General features: G+C 37.8%; 1 protein-coding gene across 2 annotated transcripts in view; it reads left to right on the forward strand.

Moving 5' to 3' along the window:
• Window positions 1-13,381, forward strand: part of LOC101900010 (Bardet-Biedl syndrome 4 protein homolog) — an 84,393-nt gene that overhangs the window by 19,911 nt on the left and 51,101 nt on the right. The gene's annotated exons all lie outside the window — the stretch shown is intronic.

Consider the following 13,381-nt stretch of genomic DNA (forward strand, 5'->3'; position numbering starts at 1 on the left):
CCTTTTACAAGTCTTCCAAATTTAAAAGGCCTCATATTTTAAACCCTCTAAGGCTCGAAGGCCTTAGAGGCGAAGATGACCATTTACAGCCCTTCTATGGAAACGTTTTACAGAACCTTAAAACTCCTACAACAATCTAGAAGTCCTTATACTCGTCTCCGAGTATCAGAGGACCATTAGTAAGCCTTCTATAGACCCATAGTTAGGTTATATCCAATTTTATGCGGAACCATAAATACCATATTCATATCAGGTTTCTGGTTGAGAGAAATATTTAGATATAGCAAGTTGTAAATTATGACAGATAAAAGTATTGAAAATTGTGACCCTTTATGGGTGAGGTACCAGAAAAGGTTCGCAGATATATATCATCTTCACAACAGATCTTGTTTTTTAAGTTAATCATATTTAGGTTAATTATTTATTCGCCCCTTATGTGTCTAGAATGGCAAGGAGATCCTGTACTGAACCTCATAGAGGTCTTCTAAATATAGGTGACCTGTTCCAAGTCTTCTACGCAATATTTTCCAGGTATTCTAAGGCCATCCGATCTTTTACAGTCCTCTTAAGGATAATGTAATTTTTAGGGTCTTCTATAGATGAATAACCTTTATCAGGTTCTAAGACCAGAGAACTCATTCTGCCCTCCCTTTATAAGTAGAATGTGTAGGAAGCCCTTTTCAGCTCTTAAAAGCCTCTTCCAAGTCTCTAATGTCACATGACCATTTACAGGACTTTTAAGGATAATAAACCGATTTCAGGTCTTCTAAGGATTAGCGACCATTAGTAAGTTTTCTTAGACCAGAAGATCTTTAAGAGGCATTCTAAGTATTGAAGGCCTCATGATTGACATAATGACTTGAAGATCCTTGTATGGCTCGAATATTGGATGAATGACCCTTTTCAGGACTTCTATGGCCAAAAGACTTTTTACAAGCCTTTGAACGAGAAAAGATCTTCTACAGGCTAAAAGGCCTTAAGTATCTCTTCTATGGAGCAATTTTTTAAGTAAATCATTTTGTCATCCCTTTATAAGTAGAATGGCTAGGAGGCCCTTTACAGGTCCTTATGGGGCTCTTCAAAGTCCATTCCAGGTCTCTAAGGTCAAATAACAATTTACAGGTTTCTTAAGGATAAAGGACCCTTTTCCGGTCTTCAAAGGATAATCGTTCATTAATATGTTTTCTAAGACCAGAAGGTATTTTAGAGTTACTCTAAGGCGGGAAGGCCTCATGATTGACATGATGTCTTGAAGATCCTTGTATGGCTCGAAGATTGGATGAAATATCCTTTTCAGGACTTCTATGGCCAAAAGACTTTTTACAAGCCCTTGAACGTGAAAATAATTTACCTCCTTGGACCAAAGGACCTTATGTAACATTTTGTCCTCCCTTTATAAGTAGAATGGCAAGGAGGCCCTTTACAGGTCCTTATTGAATGACAATTTACAGGTTTCTTTAGGATAATAGACCCATTTCAGGTCTTCTAACGATAATCGGCCATTAATATATTTTCTAAGACCAGAAGGTCTTTTAAAGTCACTCTAAGGCTGGAAGGCCTCATGGTGTCTTGTAGATCCTTGTATGGCTCGAAGATTGGATGAATGACCCTTTTCAGGACTTCTATGGCCAAAACACTTTTTACAAGCCCTTCATCTTTTTCATCGAGAACCAAAGGATTCTGATCATTTTGTCCTCCGTGTATAAGTAGAATGGCTAGGAGGCCCTTTACAGGTCCTTATGGGGCTCTTCAAAGTCCATTCCAGGTCTCTAAGGTCAAATGACAATTTACAGGTTTCTTAAGGATAAAGGACCCTTTTCCGGTCTTCAAAGGATAATCGGTCATTAATTTGTTTTCTAAGACCAGAAGGTCTTTTAGAGTCACTCTAAGGCTGGAAGGCCTCATGGTGTCTTGTAGATCCTTGTATGGCTCGAAGATTGGATGAATGACCCTTTTCAGGACTTCTATGGCCAAAACACTTTTTACAAGCCCTTCATCTTTTTCATCGAGAACCAAAGGATTCTAGATCATTTTGTCCTCCGTGTATAAGTAGAATGGCTAGGAGGCCCTTTACAGGTCCTTATTGGGCTCTTCAAAGTCTGTTCCAGGCCTCTACGGTCACATGACCATTTACAGGACTTCTTAGGATAGGGTCTTTTAAGGATTAGCGACCATTAGTTAGTTTTCTAAGACCCGAAGGTGTTTGAGTAGCACTCTATGGTTGGAAGGCCTGTTTATTGACATGATGACTTGAAGACCCTTATATGACTCGAAGATTGGATGAAAGGCCCTTTTGAGGACTTTTATGGCCAGAAGACTGGAAGTAAAAAGAGCTTTTCCCATACTAAAAGCTCGTTTACTGCCTTCCTATGATCAGAGAAGCTCTAAAATGTCTTACAAGGACCCCTTTATTAAAAAAATAATTTATTTACCATTTAAATTTACTCCAAATTAAAGAGCCGAATTTTTGCTATGCACTCCTCCAGCACTTCCTGATTCATAACTCAAATAAATGAGTAAGCTTTGGTTTTACATCCTGTCAAGTTGTTGTACAACATATTGCACAAGAGAGATTATCTGCATGTTGGGAGTAAATAAAACGTAACTATTTCAATATATCTTGGAACTAAAGCCAGCAACCAGCAACCGACCAGCCAGCAAAGAATCGAAAGTCATTTGTCATGAGAAGCAAAAAATAAAACATATAATAAAAGACAAGATGAGGCGAAACCAACGGATAAGTATGAAAATCAAGTTGAAGTACATGATGTCCTGGCATCAACGACAACGAAGATGATAGGTATGATAAGACAAGTTGGCAGAGACGTAACACGCAATATAGCCATGGGAAGAGGGGGGGATTGAAATGTATAGGAAAAGAGTATCTGACTACTGCAGCTTTATAATTATTAAGACAATAATCAAGAATAAGGACTCGAAAAAGTTCTCCAACAATTAACTGAGAAAATTTCCACATTTCTTTAACCTCCTTTATGTCCAAATCGCATCTAAAAATATCCTCAAAATACCATCCCGAGGCCATCAGCCAGACTATTAGTGTTTTGGTTTCATTTTTCGTTTTTGCTTGAATTTATATAATACAAGTTAAAAAGCAGTAAGTTCGGCCGGGCCGAACTTTGAATACCCTCCACCATTTGGAACGAATTTGAAATTTTTCAAAAAATAAAATCCTTAAACAATTCTGTTAAAATTTTAAAAATTGGGGTCTATACGACGAGGTCCTACATAGGCATTGTTTGTCATAAGCCATTACCATTACCATATTAAAATTCGAAACTTGAAATAAACGATGAATAATGTAGCTAAAATCATCAAAATATCGTATATAGGGTGGTACCGTTATATCGGAGCTATGGGAAGACCTGGACCAGCATAGACAATTTTTCGTCACAGGCTGTAGCATTCATTACGAACTTCAAATGCGACATCTCAAACAATTTCGGTGGGTTTTGTACCTAAACTTGTAAAAATACCGAATATAGGGAGGTACTGATATATGGGGCCTATACGAAAACCTGGGCCTGCTTGGGCAATTTTTTGTCACAGACTGTAGTTCACATTTCGAACTCTAAGTACGTAATTTGAAACAATTCCGGTGAATAATGTCGCTAAAATCATCAAAATACCGAATATCGGGAGGTACCGTAATATGGGGGCTATACGAAGACGTGGAACTGCACAGACAATTTTCTGTCATAGGCTGTAGTTCCCATTACGAACTTCAAATACCAAATTTGAAACAATTCCGGTGAATACTGTCGCTTAAATCATCAAAATACCGAATTTTGGGAGGTTCCGTTATATGGGGGCTATACGAAGACGGAGACCTGCACAGATAATTTTCTGTCACAGACTGTAGTTCACATTACGAACTCTAAATAAGTAATTTGAAACAATTCCGGTAAAAAATGTCGCTAAAATCATCAAAATACCGAATATCGGGAGGTACCGTTATATCGGAGCTGTGCGAAGACCTGGACCAACATAGACAATTTTCTGTCACAGATTGTAGTTCCCATTACGAACTTCAAATACCAAATTTGAAACAATTCCGGTGAATACTGTCGCTTAAATCATCAAAATACCGAATTTTGGGAGGTTCCGTTATATGGGGGCTATACGAAGACGGAGACCTGCACAGATAATTTTTCGTCACAGGCTGTAGCATTCATTACGAACTTCAAATACGACATCTCAAGCAATTTCGGTGGGTTTTGTACCTAAACTCGTCAAAATACCGAATATAGGGAGGTACTGATATATGCGGCCTATACGAAGACCTGGGCCTGCATAGGCAATTTTCTGTCACAGATTGTAGTTCCCATTACGAACTTCAAATACCAAATTTGAAACAATTCCGGTGAATAATGTCGCTAAAATCATCAAAATATGGAATATAGGGAGGTACCGTTATATGGGGGCTATACGAAGACGTGGACCTGCCCAGATAACTTTCTGTCATAGGCTGTAGTATCCATTTCGAACTTCAAATGCCAAATTTGAAACAATTCCGGCAAATAATGTCGCTAAAATCATCAAAATACCGAATATCGGGAGGTATCGTTATATCGGAGCTGTGCGAAGACGTGGACCTGCATAGACAATTTTCTGTCATAGGCTGTAGAATCTACTATGAACTTGAAATACCAAATTTGAAACAATTCCGATGAATAATGTCACTGAAATCATCAAAATACCGAATATCGGGAGGTACCGTTATATCGGAGCTGTGCGAAGACCCGGATCAGCATAGACAATTTTCTGTCATAGGCTGTAGCATCCATTACGAACTTCAAATACGACATCTCAAACAATTTCAATGCGTTTTGTACCTAAACTCGTCAAAATACCGAATATAGGGAGGTACTGATAAATGGGGCCTATACGAAGACGTGGACCTGCACAGACAGTTTTCTGTCATGGGCTGTAGTATCCATTTCGAACTTCAAATACCAAATTTGAAACAATTCCGGTGAATAATATCGCTAAAATCATCAAAGTACCGAATATCGGGAGGTACCGTTATACGAAGACGTGGACCTACATGGCTCATTTACGAACTTAACTTGCCTACTTGCAAAATAAACATCTGAGCAAAATTTTAGCCTTCTATCTCAATTCGTTCGAAAGATAGCGTGATTACAAAAGACAGACGGACGGACGGACAGACAGACAGACAGACGGACATCGCTAAATCGACTTAGAATTTTACGCTGATCAAGAATATATACACGTTGTTGGGTCTGACATGAGTATTTCGAGGAATTACAAACGGAATGACAAAGTTAATATACCTTCCATAGTATGGTGGAGGGTATAGAAAGAATGTTTATATATATGTCATAAGGTCAATGTTGATTTACAAAAACAACAATGACCACCATGAGAATCAAAATTACGTCACACATACACGCACTCACACACATACACACGCACCCGACTCGTAACTTCCCATTGAAATCTACAAAATGTGGTGATAATGTCACTGCTATAGTAGAAGCACCAGCAGCAGCGGCAGCTTAATGCGAGAGCTTTAATGGATATCCTCAAAGGATTCGCATAATTACATTTATTGTATTTTATCATGCATGCGAGAGCTAGTGTGCGTGTATGTGTCTGTGTGTGTGTGTGTGTGTCTATGGCTCTGTGTGTATAGATGATGTTGGTATTATTTGACAATATCATTCTCATGTCAAATAGAATGGTCATAATATAACTGGGGGATTAGCACAGTGTCGCGAAGTGGTCTCATTGAGGTCTCCGAACCATTTACTATCCCATATACGTGTTCTATCTTCGTTTGGATAAAATTTGTTTGATGCTCTTTTATAAAAGGGAATGGTCCTTTACAAGTTCTCTGTGGTTCAAAGACCTTTTACAGCTTTTTTATACCTGAAATACTTTTTCCATTTGTTCTATAGATATAAGAATTTTAAGAGGTATCCTAAAGCTAGAACGCTTTTTACATGTCATCTGAACCTAAAAAAAATTTTCCACATCTCCTGAAAGGGAAATACCCTTTACAAGTCCTCTGTGGCTACAATACCTTTTACAGGTTTTTATGACTGGAAGACCCTTTCCATAATTAAAAATACCTCTTACAGGGGTTCTATGGCTAGAAGAACTTTTACAAGTCTTTTGGAACATAAAAGGGTTCTTTAAGAAGTCATCTTCTTTGGGTAAAATTCGTTAAAAGTTACTTTATGAAAGGTATGTACGCTTTTCAAGTCCTCTTGGGTAACAGGACATTTTAGAGGTCTTCTATAGTTAGATTAAAAAAACCTTTTTTACGTCCTCTTAGCCTAAAAATCCCTTTCTAGGTCCTCTTAGCCTAAAAAGTCTTTTCCAGATCTCCTAAGGCCGGAAGACCTTTTACAAGTCTTCCAAGGTTAAAAGGTCTCATATAAACCATATAAACTAAGGTAACAGGACATTTTAGAGGTCTTCGATAGTTAGATTAGAAAAACCTTTTCTACGTCCTCTTAGCCTAAAAAGCCTTTTCTAGGTCCTCTTAGCCTAAAAAGTCTTTTCCAGATCTCCTAAGGCCGGAAGACCTTTTACAAGTCTTCCAAGGTTAAAAGGTCTCATATAAACCATATAAACTAAGGTAACAGGACATTTTAGAGGTCTTCTATAGTTAGATTAAAAAAACCTTTTCTAGGTCCTCTTAGCCTAAAAAGCCTTTTCCAGATCTCTTAAGGCCGGAAGACCTTTTACAAGTCTTCCAAGGTTAAAAGGTCTCATATAAACCCTTTAAGGCTCAAAGGCCTTTAGAGTTCTTCTATAGCTAGAAGACTCCTTAAAGGTCCTCTTAGCCTAAAAAAAACCTTTTCCAGGTCTCCTAAGGCCGGAAGACCTTTTAGAAGTCTTCTATCAATAGAAGACCTCATGTTGTCTTTTATTAACAGGAAACCTCTTCTATTCATAGAAGACCTTATAAAGGTCTTCTAATCATAGGAGACCTCATAAAGGTCCCATATCCATAGAAGACCTAATAAAGGTCTTCTAATCATAGGAGACCTCATAAAGGTCCCATATCCATAGAAGACCTCCCAAAAGCCTCCTATTCATAGAAGACCTCATAAAGGTCTCCCATTCATACAAAACCTCCCAAAAGCCTCCTATTCATAGAAGACCTCATAAAGGCCTCCTATTCATAGAAGACCTTATGCAGGTCTTCTATTCATAGAATACCCCATAAAGGTCTCCGATTGATAGAAGACCTCATAAAGGTATCCTATTCCTAAACTACCTCATAAAAATCTCCTATTCATAGAAGACCTCATAAAGGTCTCCTATTTATAGTAGACCTTAAAGAGGTCTCCTGTTTTTAAAAGACCTCAAACAGGTCTCCTATTCATAGAAGACCTCATAAAGGTCTTTTATCATAGAAGACCTCATAAAGATCTCCTATTCAAAGGAGACCTCATAATGGCATCCTATTCATAAATGACCTCAAAAAGGTCTCCTATTCATAGAAGACCTCGTAAAGATCTCCTATTCATAGGAAACCTCATAAAGGACCCATATTAATAGAAAATCTCATACCTCATTAAGGTAACTTATTCATAGAAGATAGAAGACCTCCTGTCCATAGTAGACCACATATAGGTCTCCTATTCATAGAATACCTCATAAAGGTCTCCTATTCATAGAAGACCTCATATAAATCTCCTATTCATAAAAGACCTCGTAAAGGTCTCATATTCATAGAAGACCTCGTATAGGTCTCCTATTCATGGAAGACCTCATTAAAGTCTCCTATTCATAGAATACCTCGTAAAGGTCTTATAATCATAATGGTCTCCGATTCATAGAAGACCACTTCTATTCATAGAATAACTAATAAGGGTCTCCTATTCATAGAAGTCATCATAAAGTTCTTCGAATCACAGAAGATTTCATAAAGGTCTCATACTCGTAGAAGACCTTATAAAGGTCATAGAAGAGCTCATAAAGGTCTCCTATTTATAGAAGGCCTCATCCTACTCATAGAAGGCCACAAAAAAGTCTCCTCTTCATACAAGACCTTTTAAATTCCTCCTATTTTTACAAGACCTCATAGAGGTCTTCCTATATCAAAACAACACTTTATGAAGGTCTCTTATTCACAGAAGCCCTCATGGAGGTCTCCCATCTAAATAAGACCTTAAAAGAGTCTCCTATCCTAGAATTCCCTTCTAAAATTATTCCAGATATCGGAAAACTCCCTAAAGCCTTGGGCACAATTTTGAAGACCTCTATTTGGGGAAAATCTCTAAAGATTTTTCTTCGATTTCAAGACACTGTGCCACCCGTCAGATGACAGTGAAAAAAGAATCACTCATTCGAAATGATTTATTCATTTCCCCCTCAACACCCCAACACCCAGATGCAGCAGAGCTGGATTCGACTACAACTTCCAGTGACGGAACATGATATCTAAAGTTAAACAAACAAAAACATGTTATTGTTAGTACGTTCCATACATACATACATACATACCAACATATATCCTCCAGCCATGAACACAAACACACACACACACACACAGACAGACTAACAAATCTATTTGAGAAATAAATGACAAAAATCTTTACATTCCGCAAAAAAAAAAAAAAAAACAACAATTCCCCAGCGAAAATCGGGTCGGTTGGGTGGTATGGAAAGGGGATGTGGAACACAAATTACAAATATTTATCAAAAACAAAAAGAGAAGAATTCATTATTGCACTTTAGCCATCCATTTCTATAGACAATGGAATGGGTAGAACACCATGGTGGGGTTCTGGAGAGATGGAAGAAAAATTGGTCGTCAAAGGTCAGCCATTTGGTGTCTCGTATTCACAAAACGTGTCACAAAAATTGAACATGTGTTCCCATTTATTGTTCCGAGGAAATGTTCTTTCATGGAGACAAAAGGCATGTTAGGTGATCTCCAAAATTTAATTTTTATGGCTAGAGAGGTTATATATTTCATTTGATACGGCCAAAACGTGCCTCATAGAAACAACGGGTTTACACCCTAGGTCTTTTTGGACCAAATCCGTTTCAGACAATTTGGAGTCGATCTAGTGATGTCCGTCCGTATGTCTGACTGACTAGCTGGAGCGCACAATAACTCTCAAAGAGAGTATCCGATTTGGTCCAAACTTGGTACATCGTAATATTATTCTCAAACTTAGATCGAGTAAAAAGATAGGCAATATAGGGTCACTCCTTCTGGTACCTCCTCCACAAAAGGTTGACATTTTTATACCCTCAGTCATATGACTGGAGAGGGTATATATCATTTGATACGACCAAAACGTTCCTCTAAGAAATAACGGATTTAGACTCTAGGTCTCTTTGGACCAAATCCGTTTCAGGACATTTGGAGTCGATCTAGCGATGTTCGCCGTCCATGCGTTTGTCTGTCTGTTTGGCTGGTGCGCACCATATCCGATTTGATCCAAACTTTGTACATCGTAATATTATTGTCAAACTTAGATCGAGTTCGGAGATGGACAATATCGGGCCACTCCCTCTAGTGCCTCCCCCACAAAATGTCAAAGTTTTGGAAGAAAATAATTATTACACAGAAAGAGAAAGGATAATCCGATTTTGCTCAAACTTTGCAAATCCTAATATTTGCGTCAGTGCTAGGTCAGGTGCAAAAAATGGACAAATGTACCTCCCCCACATAGGTTCAAAATATTGAATAATTACAACTCTTATAAAAAGTGATGTAAGAGTCCGATTGCCTTCAAATTTCACACATTCAAATCATTTTATTAACCCAAGGTCTGGTGTAAAGACGGAATATATCGGTCCACTCCTTCTAGTACCCCCCCCCCCCCACAAAAGGTCGATTTTTTAAATATCCGTGAAGCTCATAAAACCCGACATAAACATTCGATTCCATTTAGACTTGGTACATCTCAATATTTCTATCAACACAAGATTAGTTATAAAGATGGTAGAGGTAGGACCATTCCTTCTGGTACCTCCCCCACAAACGGTAAATTTTTTGTATAACCAAAACGATTATAGAATGCGAAATAAGCATCCGGTTCTCTCCATATTTCACACATACCATTATTTCCACTAACCCAAGGTCTGCAGTGAAGATGGGATATATCGGTCGAAAATAACAACCGATTCCATTCAGACTTGGTAATTCTCAGTATATCCATTAGCACAAGATCTGTTATAACGATGGTAGAGATCGAGCATCCGGTTTTCTTCATATTTCATACATCCCATTATCACCTACCAACGCAAGATCTGCTGTGAAGATGGAAAATATCGGTACACTCCTTCCGGTACCTCCCCCACAAAGGGTCAAAATTTTGAATATCCGACATCCGATTTCAATCAGATTTGGCACATCTCAACATTTCCATCATAACAAGATCTGTTATAAAGATGGTAGAGATCGGACCATTCCTTCTGGTACCTCCCCCGTAAAGGGTCAAAATTTTGAATAACCAAAAGATTACAAAATCCGAAATAAGCATCCGATTCTCTTCATATTTCACACATCCCACTATTTCTACCAACGCAAGATCTGCTGTGAAGATGGAAAATATCGGTCCTCTCCTTCCGGTACCTCCTCCACATAGGAATCAAGAGTTCGGAAATCAAAATGGTCAAAGAAAGCGAAATAAGCATACATCTCTCTTCAAATTTCACACATCCCAACATTTTGCTAACCCGAGATCTGTTCTGAAGATGATATATATCTGAGAACCCCTTCTGGTACCTCACCCACGAAGGTTGACAATTTTCAATACTTTTTGTCCACATCAATATTTTTTTCTGTATCAGATGAAGGATGAAAATGGAATACCTCGGTCGACTATATGTGGTACCTCAGGCATATTTTCTCAAAATTATCACATATTTCATATAAAGTGAAGGAAGTAGTCGGCATAGTCCAAACCTGGCACGCCGCAATACTTTTATCATATCTAGTCCGACACGAAATGGAGAATATTGGCACATTCCTTCGGAACCTACTCCGTAGAGGGTCAACAATTTGAATAATCATAACAGAGGTCAAAATATATTTAAATAATCGAACCTTGGCTGAGGGTATACATCTGTCGGCAAAACCGGCTGATACATTTTAATTTGTTTTTAAAATATATATATTTATACCCTACACCACAAGGTGGTCAGGGTATTATGTCTTTGTGCATTTGTTTGTAACAGGCAAAAGGAAACGAGATAGACCCATAGTTCCTTTTGATGATCTGCATAGAATCACTTTCTGAGCTGATTTATGCATGTCAGTCCGTCTTTCCGTCCGTCTGCCCATGTATTCTTGTGAACAAAATGCAGGTCGCATTTATTATCAGATTGAAATGAAATTTTCCAAACAACATTTGTTTGGCCCAAAGACGAACCCTATTGAAATTGGAGATCGGTAAAAATTTTGATATAGCTCCCATATATATCTTCGTCCGATTTGCCTTTTATTGTGCACCAAACGTGTAATATCAGCCCGAATAGTATGGAATTTTGCACATTCAACCAAATTAGGCCTGAAAATAAGTATGCCAAATTTGATCGAAATCGGTTCAGATATAGCTATAGCTCCCATATATATTGTTCATCCGATTTGTTATTTTTGTCATCCGCAGCCGTAATATGCACTCTGTAACAACAATATTTGGGGAAATATATCAAATACAGCTCAGAAATACATTTGCTAAATTTTATCGCGATCGGCGCAGTTTTGGATATAGCTCCCATATACAACTTCGTCCGATTTACGTCCGATGACGCAACAAACATCTAATATTTATCCAAATGGGATGGAATTTGGCACTTACGACCGAATTGAGCCTAGAAGCTAGTATGTCAAAATTGGTGAAGATCGGTCCAGATATAGCTATAGCTCCCATATATGTTGTTCATCCGATTTGTTATTTTTGTCCTCCGCAGCCGTAATATGCACTCTGTAACAACAATATTTGGGGAAATATATCAAATACAGCTCAGAAATGTCTTTGCCAAATTTTATCGAGATCGGTTCAGATTTGGATATAGCTCCCATAAATAACTTCGTCCGATTTACCTTTTATTGTGCACCAAACGTCTAATATTTGTCCAAATGGGATGGAATTTGGCACTTACGACCGAATTGAGTCTAGAAGCTAGTATGTCAAAATTGGTGAAGATCGGTCCAGATATAGCTATAGCTCCCATATATGTTGTTCATCCGATTTGTTATTTTTGTCCTCCGCAGCCGTAATATGCACTCTGTAACAACAATATTTGAGGAAATATATCAAATACAGCTCAGAAATATCTTCGCCAAATTTTATCGAGATCGGTTCAGATTTGGATGTAGCTCCCATATATATCAGAAGGGCAATACAAGTCCGAATTTAAAAGATACAAATGCTTCGACATATGGAGGGCTCACTGCTATACCGAACCAAGTCATGAAAAATAAAAAATGCCGAAACTAGTGCCAATGTCCCCGCATATGGCAACTCTGTTTACTCTGTAAAGCACAATGTCAAAAAGTGTTTCGTTCCAAAGATAACGTTAAAAAACCTAAGTCCACGACTGTCATTTTCGTTTTTATTCAAAGCAAAAATGAACCAAGTCAGTGTGTTTCACTTTGAATCAGCGTATATATAGATATCAGCAATGATTCAATGTCGATTTAGTGATGTCCATCCGTCTGTCTGTCCATCTGTGGAAATCACTTTAGCTTCCGAGGCGTTTGTAGTAGGTTAATAAAATTTACTCAGATGTGTGTTTGGTCTACAGGGCTTTTGGTATTGGAAATGATCGGTATTTTGATGACTTTAATGACATTATTCACCAATTTTTTTCATATTTCGTATTCGGTATTATGATGTTTTTGCGATATTATTTACCGGATTTTTTCAAGTTTCCTATTTGAATATTGTAATGGACTATGACAAAACTTGGCTGTGCAGGTCCACATTTTCGTATATACCCCCATATTACGATAACTCTCTATATTCGGTATTTTTATGATTTTTAAAAGTATTCTTTAATATCCAAATCCTTTCCAAATGGTAGAGGGTATTCAAAGCTCGGCCCGACCGAACTTACTGTTTTTTTATTTGATATACTTTTTCCTAATACACATTAAATATTAGTATGGGCACAATGACAAGAAAATCGTACATTATTCCATATTCATCTCATGTTTCTGGTTGAGAGAAATATTTAGATATAGCAAGTTGTAAAGAATCATCGACTTGTTTCGCAAGTTATGACAGATAAAGGCATTGAAAATTGTGACCCCTTGTGGGTGATGTACCGGAAGGGGTTCGCAGATATATTCCATCTTCACAACAAATATTGTGTTAGCGAAAATGTTTGTATGTGTGAAATCTAAAGGGAGTAGGAT

Source organism: Musca domestica, unplaced genomic scaffold (genome assembly GCF_030504385.1).
Source record: "Musca domestica strain aabys unplaced genomic scaffold, Musca_domestica.polishedcontigs.V.1.1 8, whole genome shotgun sequence".
NCBI lineage: Eukaryota > Metazoa > Arthropoda > Insecta > Diptera > Muscidae > Musca > Musca domestica.